At 39.2% G+C, this 7,500-nt stretch overlaps 1 protein-coding gene and 12 non-coding genes across 13 annotated transcripts in view; all 13 read left to right on the plus strand.

Moving 5' to 3' along the window:
* Positions 1 to 7,500, plus strand: part of LOC149283794 (complement component C7-like) — a 145,572-nt gene that overhangs the window by 25,245 nt on the left and 112,827 nt on the right. The window lies entirely within an intron of this gene.
* Positions 92 to 163, plus strand: TRNAQ-CUG (transfer RNA glutamine (anticodon CUG)). Its single transcript has one exon. It is a non-coding gene; the product is annotated as a tRNA-Gln (tRNA).
* Positions 669 to 740, plus strand: TRNAQ-UUG (transfer RNA glutamine (anticodon UUG)). The gene has a single exon. It is a non-coding gene; the product is annotated as a tRNA-Gln (tRNA).
* On the plus strand, positions 838 to 909 carry TRNAQ-UUG (transfer RNA glutamine (anticodon UUG)). Its single transcript has one exon. It is a non-coding gene; the product is annotated as a tRNA-Gln (tRNA).
* Positions 1,036 to 1,107, plus strand: TRNAQ-CUG (transfer RNA glutamine (anticodon CUG)). Its single transcript has one exon. It is a non-coding gene; the product is annotated as a tRNA-Gln (tRNA).
* Positions 1,776 to 1,847, plus strand: TRNAQ-CUG (transfer RNA glutamine (anticodon CUG)). Its single transcript has one exon. It is a non-coding gene; the product is annotated as a tRNA-Gln (tRNA).
* Positions 2,348 to 2,419, plus strand: TRNAQ-UUG (transfer RNA glutamine (anticodon UUG)). Its single transcript has one exon. It is a non-coding gene; the product is annotated as a tRNA-Gln (tRNA).
* Positions 2,546 to 2,617, plus strand: TRNAQ-CUG (transfer RNA glutamine (anticodon CUG)). Its single transcript has one exon. It is a non-coding gene; the product is annotated as a tRNA-Gln (tRNA).
* Positions 4,304 to 4,375, plus strand: TRNAQ-CUG (transfer RNA glutamine (anticodon CUG)). The gene has a single exon. It is a non-coding gene; the product is annotated as a tRNA-Gln (tRNA).
* Positions 6,057 to 6,128, plus strand: TRNAQ-CUG (transfer RNA glutamine (anticodon CUG)). Its single transcript has one exon. It is a non-coding gene; the product is annotated as a tRNA-Gln (tRNA).
* TRNAQ-UUG (transfer RNA glutamine (anticodon UUG)) lies at positions 6,634 to 6,705 on the plus strand. Its single transcript has one exon. It is a non-coding gene; the product is annotated as a tRNA-Gln (tRNA).
* On the plus strand, positions 6,803 to 6,874 carry TRNAQ-UUG (transfer RNA glutamine (anticodon UUG)). Its single transcript has one exon. It is a non-coding gene; the product is annotated as a tRNA-Gln (tRNA).
* TRNAQ-CUG (transfer RNA glutamine (anticodon CUG)) lies at positions 7,001 to 7,072 on the plus strand. The gene has a single exon. It is a non-coding gene; the product is annotated as a tRNA-Gln (tRNA).

Consider the following 7,500-nt stretch of genomic DNA (forward strand, 5'->3'; position numbering starts at 1 on the left):
CTAAAAGACTAAACACAATCTGTTGTTTTTTTTTTGGCCCTGTTGTTTGTTGGTCTGCCCCAGGCCATGTGTTTTGTTAAGATTTGTGTGAGGTTCCATGGTGTAATGGTTAGCACTCTGGACTCTGAATCCAGCGATCCGAGTTCAAATCTCGGTGGGACCTCATCTTTAGCCTTAACGCGCTTGCACACTACCTTCCTTCAAAAATCGCAAGAGTAGAATGACCAAAAAAAGCTTCTTCTTAGCCTGTGTAATATTACCCATAGCATGCTATTAAACCCTCTTGAACTTTCCAATGATGTTTTGTGAGTGTTGCTCAGATCGTATTATAAACCATGAAACATCATGTAACAGTTTCAGTCTTTGGATACATGTAAAATGAAGACATGGTTAACATTTGACTTCTTGTTTCAATGTCTATAACATTTGGCCCAGTAGAGGAAGCACAAGGACAATCTCTTTTCTTTTCTCTCTGCCAGCATGCATTTGAATAATTTCCTAATATTTGTCTGGTTCTCCTTTACAAGTCTTGTCCACTTTTGACCTTCTTTCCATTTATACAGAAGGACAGTAAGCAGAAGACGAAACATCGTTGAGGGAACATTTTTCTGGATGGGGTTGTGTGAGGCCTCATTCAGTATGGTTCCGTGTGAGGCTTTGTTCAATGTGGTTCCATGGTGTAATGGTTAGCACTCTGGACTTTGAATCCAGTGATCCGAGTTCAAATCTCGGTGGAACCTAATGTTTCTTGATAAGTTCTAACCAGTACACATGTGCTAAAAGACTAAACACAATCTGTTGTTTTTATTTGGCCCTGTTGTTTGTTGGTCTGCCCCAGGTTCCATGGTGTAATGGTTAGCACTCTGGACTTTGAATCCAGTGATCCGAGTTCAAATCTCGGTGGAACCTAATGTTTCTTGATAAGTTCTAACCAGTACACATGTGCTAAAAGACTAAACACAATCTGCTGTTTTTATTTGGCCCTGTTGTTTGTTGGTCTGCCCCAGGCCATGTGTTTTGTTAAAATTTGTGCGAGGTTCCATGGTGTAATGGTTAGCACTTTGGACTCTGAATCCTGCGATCCGAGTTAAAATCTCGGTGGGACCTCATCTTTAGCCTTAACGCGCTTGCACACTACCTTCCTTCAAAAATCGCAAAAGTAGAATGACCAAAAAAAGCTTCTTCTTAGCCTGTGTAATATTACCCATAGCATGCTATTAAACCCTCTTGAACTTTCCAATGATGTTTTGTGAGTGTTGCTCAGATCGTATTATAAACCAGTCTTTGAATCTAATGATCCGAGTTCAAATCTTGGTGGAACCTAATGTTTCTTGATAAGTTCTAACCACTCTCTCACTTTAGCTTACTTTCCACAGCAGAAGGAGGGAATCACAAACAAAAAGTCAGTTCTTACCTGTTGCCATGCTCTTAAACAAACCAAATCTTCCACCTTTGCTATTTTTGCTATTGCTCACACCGTGAAAAATCTATTCTTACCCTGTGTAATATCATTCATGGCATACTATTAAACATCTTGAACTTTCCAAAGATGTTTTATGAGTGTTTCTCAGATCATATGATGTACCAATAATGCAAATGAAAAGTTTCTCATTGTTTGCTTCTACTTTGCCGGTTTTTCTTCCCCGGTTTTCACTATTTTTCCTATTTTCACACGTACTGGAAGCTAAAAGACTAAACACAATCTGTTGTTTTTTTTTTGGCCCTGTTGTTTGTTGGTCTGCCCCAGGCCATGTGTTTTGTTAAGATTTGTGTGAGGTTCCATGGTGTAATGGTTAGCACTCTGGACTCTGAATCCAGCGATCCGAGTTCAAATCTCGGTGGGACCTCATCTCTAGCCTTAACGCGCTTGCACACTACCTTCCTTCAAAAATCGCAAGAGTAGAATGACCAAAAAAAGCTTCTTCTTAGCCTGTGTAATATTACCCATAGCATGCTATTAAACCCTCTTGAACTTTCCAATGATGTTTTGTGAGTGTTGCTCAGATCGTATTATAAACCATGAAACATCATGTAACAGTTTCAGTCTTTGGATACATGTAAAATGAAGACATGGTTAACATTTGACTTCTTGTTTCAATGTCTATAACATTTGGCCCAGTAGAGGAAGCACAAGGACAATCTCTTTTCTTTTCTCTCTGCCAGCATGCATTTGAATAATTTCCTAATATTTGTCTGGTTCTCCTTTACAAGTCCACTTTTGACCTTCTTTCCATTTATACAGAAGGACAGTAAGCAGAAGACGAAACATCGTTGAGGGAACATTTTTCTGGATGGGGTTGTGTGAGGCCTCATTCAGTATGGTTCCGTGTGAGGCTTTGCTCAATGTGGTTCCATGGTGTAATGGTTAGCACTCTGGACTTTGAATCCAGTGATCCGAGTTCAAATCTCGGTGGAACCTAATGTTTCTTGATAAGTTCTAACCAGTACACATGTGCTAAAAGACTAAACACAATCTGTTGTTTTTATTTGGCCCTGTTGTTTGTTGGTCTGCCCCAGGCCATGTGTTTTGTTAAAATTTGTGCGAGGTTCCATGGTGTAATGGTTAGCACTTTGGACTCTGAATCCAGCAATCCGAGTTAAAATCTCGGTGGGACCTCATCTTTAGCCTTAACGCGCTTGCAAACTACCTTCCTTCAAAAATCGCAAAAGTAGAATGACCAAAAAAAGCTTCTTCTTAGCCTGTGTAATATTACCCATAGCATGCTATTAAACCCTCTTGAACTTTCCAATGATGTTTTGTGAGTGTTGCTCAGATCGTATTATAAACCAGTCTTTGAATCTAATGATCCGAGTTCAAATCTTGGTGGAACCTAATGTTTCTTGATAAGTTCTAACCACTCTCTCACTTTAGCTTACTTTCCACAGCAGAAGGAGGGAATCACAAACAAAAAGTCAGTTCTTACCTGTTGCCATGCTCTTAAACAAACCAAATCTTCCACCTTTGCTATTTTTGCTATTGCTCACACCGTGAAAAATCTATTCTTACCCTGTGTAATATCATTCATGGCATACTATTAAACATCTTGAACTTTCCAAAGATGTTTTATGAGTGTTTCTCAGATCATATGATGTACCAATAATGCAAATGAAAAGTTTCTCATTGTTTGCTTCTACTTTGCCGGTTTTTCTTCCCCGGTTTTCACTATTTTTCCTATTTTCACACGTACTGGAAGCTAAAAGACTAAACACAATCTGTTGTTTTTTTTTTGGCCCTGTTGTTTGTTGGTCTGCCCCAGGCCATGTGTTTTGTTAAGATTTGTGTGAGGTTCCATGGTGTAATGGAGTGGACTCTGAATCCAGCGATCCGAGTTCAAATCTCGGTGGGACCTCATCTTTAGCCTTAACGCGCTTGCACACTACCTTCCTTCAAAAATCGCAAGAGTAGAATGACCAAAAAAAGCTTCTTCTTAGCCTGTGTAATATTACCCATAGCATGCTATTAAACCCTCTTGAACCAAATAAAAACACAATCTGTTGTTTTTATTTGGCCCTGTTGTTTGTTGGTCTGCCCCAGGCCATGTGTTTTGTTAAAATTTGTGCGAGGTTCCATGGTGTAACGGTTAGCGCTTTGGCCTCTGAATCCAGCGATCCGAGTTAAAATCTCAGTGGGACCTCATCTTTAGCCTTAACGCGCTTGCAAACTACCTTCCTTCAAAAATCGCAAAAGTAGAATGACCAAAAAAAGCTTCTTCTTAGCCTGTGTAATATTACCCATAGCATGCTATTAAACCCTCTTGAACTTTCCAATGATGTTTTGTGAGTGTTGCTCAGATCGTATTATAAACCAGTCTTTGAATCTAATGATCCGAGTTCAAATCTTGGTGGAACCTAATGTTTCTTGATAAGTTCTAACCACTCTCTCACTTTAGCTTACTTTCCACAGCAGAAGGAGGGAATCACAAACAAAAAGTCAGTTCTTACCTGTTGCCATGCTCTTAAACAAACCAAATCTTCCACCTTTGCTATTTTTGCTATTGCTCACACCGTGAAAAATCTATTCTTACCCTGTGTAATATCATTCATGGCATACTATTAAACATCTTGAACTTTCCAAAGATGTTTTATGAGTGTTTCTCAGATCATATGATGTACCAATAATGCAAATGAAAAGTTTCTCATTGTTTGCTTCTACTTTGCCGGTTTTTCTTCCCCGGTTTTCACTATTTTTCCTATTTTCACACGTACTGGAAGCTAAAAGACTAAACACAATCTGTTGTTTTTTTTTTGGCCCTGTTGTTTGTTGGTCTGCCCCAGGCCATGTGTTTTGTTAAGATTTGTGTGAGGTTCCATGGTGTAATGGTTAGCACTCTGGACTCTGAATCCAGCGATCCGAGTTCAAATCTCGGTGGGACCTCATCTTTAGCCTTAACGCGCTTGCACACTACCTTCCTTCAAAAATCGCAAAAGTAGAATGACCAAAAAAAGCTTCTTCTTAGCCTGTGTAATATTACCCATAGCATGCTATTAAACCCTCTTGAACTTTCCAATGATGTTTTGTGAGTGTTGCTCAGATCGTATTATAAACCAGTCTTTGAATCTAATGATCCGAGTTCAAATCTTGGTGGAACCTAATGTTTCTTGATATAACCACTCTCTCACTTTAGCTTACTTTCCACAGCAGAAGGAGGGAATCACAAACAAAAAGTCAGTTCTTACCTGTTGCCATGCTCTTAAACAAACCAAATCTTCCACCTTTGCTATTTTTGCTATTGCTCACACCGTGAAAAATCTATTCTTACCCTGTGTAATATCATTCATGGCATACTATTAAACATCTTGAACTTTCCAAAGATGTTTTATGAGTGTTTCTCAGATCATATGATGTACCAATAATGCAAATGAAAAGTTTCTCATTGTTTGCTTCTACTTTGCCGGTTTTTCTTCCCCGGTTTTCAATATTTTTCCTATTTTCACACGTACTGGAAGCTAAAAGACTAAACACAATCTGTTGTTTTTTTTTTGGCCCTGTTGTTTGTTGGTCTGCCCCAGGCCATGTGTTTTGTTAAGATTTGTGTGAGGTTCCATGGTGTAATGGAGTGGACTCTGAATCCAGCGATCCGAGTTCAAATCTCGGTGGGACCTCATCTTTAGCCTTAACGCGCTTGCACACTACCTTCCTTCAAAAATCGCAAGAGTAGAATGACCAAAAAAAGCTTCTTCTTAGCCTGTGTAATATTACCCATAGCATGCTATTAAACCCTCTTGAACCAAATAAAAACACAATCTGTTGTTTTTATTTGGCCCTGTTGTTTGTTGGTCTGCCCCAGGCCATGTGTTTTGTTAAAATTTGTGCGAGGTTCCATGGTGTAATGGTTAGCGCTTTGGCCTCTGAATCCAGCGATCCGAGTTAAAATCTCAGTGGGACCTCATCTTTAGCCTTAACGCGCTTGCAAACTACCTTCCTTCAAAAATCGCAAAAGTAGAATGACCAAAAAAAGCTTCTTCTTAGCCTGTGTAATATTACCCATAGCATGCTATTAAACCCTCTTGAACTTTCCAATGATGTTTTGTGAGTGTTGCTCAGATCGTATTATAAACCAGTCTTTGAATCTAATGATCCGAGTTCAAATCTTGGTGGAACCTAATGTTTCTTGATAAGTTCTAACCACTCTCTCACTTTAGCTTACTTTCCACAGCAGAAGGAGGGAATCACAAACAAAAAGTCAGTTCTTACCTGTTGCCATGCTCTTAAACAAACCAAATCTTCCACCTTTGCTATTTTTGCTATTGCTCACACCGTGAAAAATCTATTCTTACCCTGTGTAATATCATTCATGGCATACTATTAAACATCTTGAACTTTCCAAAGATGTTTTATGAGTGTTTCTCAGATCATATGATGTACCAATAATGCAAATGAAAAGTTTCTCATTGTTTGCTTCTACTTTGCCGGTTTTTCTTCCCCGGTTTTCACTATTTTTCCTATTTTCACACGTACTGGAAGCTAAAAGACTAAACACAATCTGTTGTTTTTTTTTTGGCCCTGTTGTTTGTTGGTCTGCCCCAGGCCATGTGTTTTGTTAAGATTTGTGTGAGGTTCCATGGTGTAATGGTTAGCACTCTGGACTCTGAATCCAGCGATCCGAGTTCAAATCTCGGTGGGACCTCATCTTTAGCCTTAACGCGCTTGCACACTACCTTCCTTCAAAAATCGCAAGAGTAGAATGACCAAAAAAAGCTTCTTCTTAGCCTGTGTAATATTACCCATAGCATGCTATTAAACCCTCTTGAACTTTCCAATGATGTTTTGTGAGTGTTGCTCAGATCGTATTATAAACCATGAAACATCATGTAACAGTTTCAGTCTTTGGATACATGTAAAATGAAGACATGGTTAACATTTGACTTCTTGTTTCAATGTCTATAACATTTGGCCCAGTAGAGGAAGCACAAGGACAATCTCTTTTCTTTTCTCTCTGCCAGCATGCATTTGAATAATTTCCTAATATTTGTCTGGTTCTCCTTTACAAGTCTTGTCCACTTTTGACCTTCTTTCCATTTATACAGAAGGACAGTAAGCAGAAGACGAAACATCGTTGAGGGAACATTTTTCTGGATGGGGTTGTGTGAGGCCTCATTCAGTATGGTTCCGTGTGAGGCTTTGTTCAATGTGGTTCCATGGTGTAATGGTTAGCACTCTGGACTTTGAATCCAGTGATCCGAGTTCAAATCTCGGTGGAACCTAATGTTTCTTGATAAGTTCTAACCAGTACACATGTGCTAAAAGACTAAACACAATCTGTTGTTTTTATTTGGCCCTGTTGTTTGTTGGTCTGCCCCAGGTTCCATGGTGTAATGGTTAGCACTCTGGACTTTGAATCCAGTGATCCGAGTTCAAATCTCAGTGGAACCTAATGTTTCTTGATAAGTTCTAACCAGTACACATGTGCTAAAAGACTAAACACAATCTGTTGTTTTTATTTGGCCCTGTTGTTTGTTGGTCTGCCCCAGGCCATGTGTTTTGTTAAAATTTGTGCGAGGTTCCATGGTGTAATGGTTAGCACTTTGGACTCTGAATCCAGCGATCCGAGTTAAAATCTCGGTGGGACCTCATCTTTAGCCTTAACGCGCTTGCACACTACCTTCCTTCAAAAATCGCAAAAGTAGAATGACCAAAAAAAGCTTCTTCTTAGCCTGTGTAATATTACCCATAGCATGCTATTAAACCCTCTTGAACTTTCCAATGATGTTTTGTGAGTGTTGCTCAGATCGTATTATAAACCAGTCTTTGAATCTAATGATCCGAGTTCAAATCTTGGTGGAACCTAATGTTTCTTGATAAGTTCTAACCACTCTCTCACTTTAGCTTACTTTCCACAGCAGAAGGAGGGAATCACAAACAAAAAGTCAGTTCTTACCTGTTGCCATGCTCTTAAACAAACCAAATCTTCCACCTTTGCTATTTTTGCTATTGCTCACACCGTGAAAAATCTATTCTTACCCTGTGTAATATCATTCATGGCATACTATTAAACATCT

Source organism: Sceloporus occidentalis, unplaced genomic scaffold (assembly GCF_023333645.1).
Source record: "Sceloporus occidentalis isolate IW3139 unplaced genomic scaffold, rSceOcc1.0.p SCAF_101, whole genome shotgun sequence".
NCBI lineage: Eukaryota > Metazoa > Chordata > Lepidosauria > Squamata > Phrynosomatidae > Sceloporus > Sceloporus occidentalis.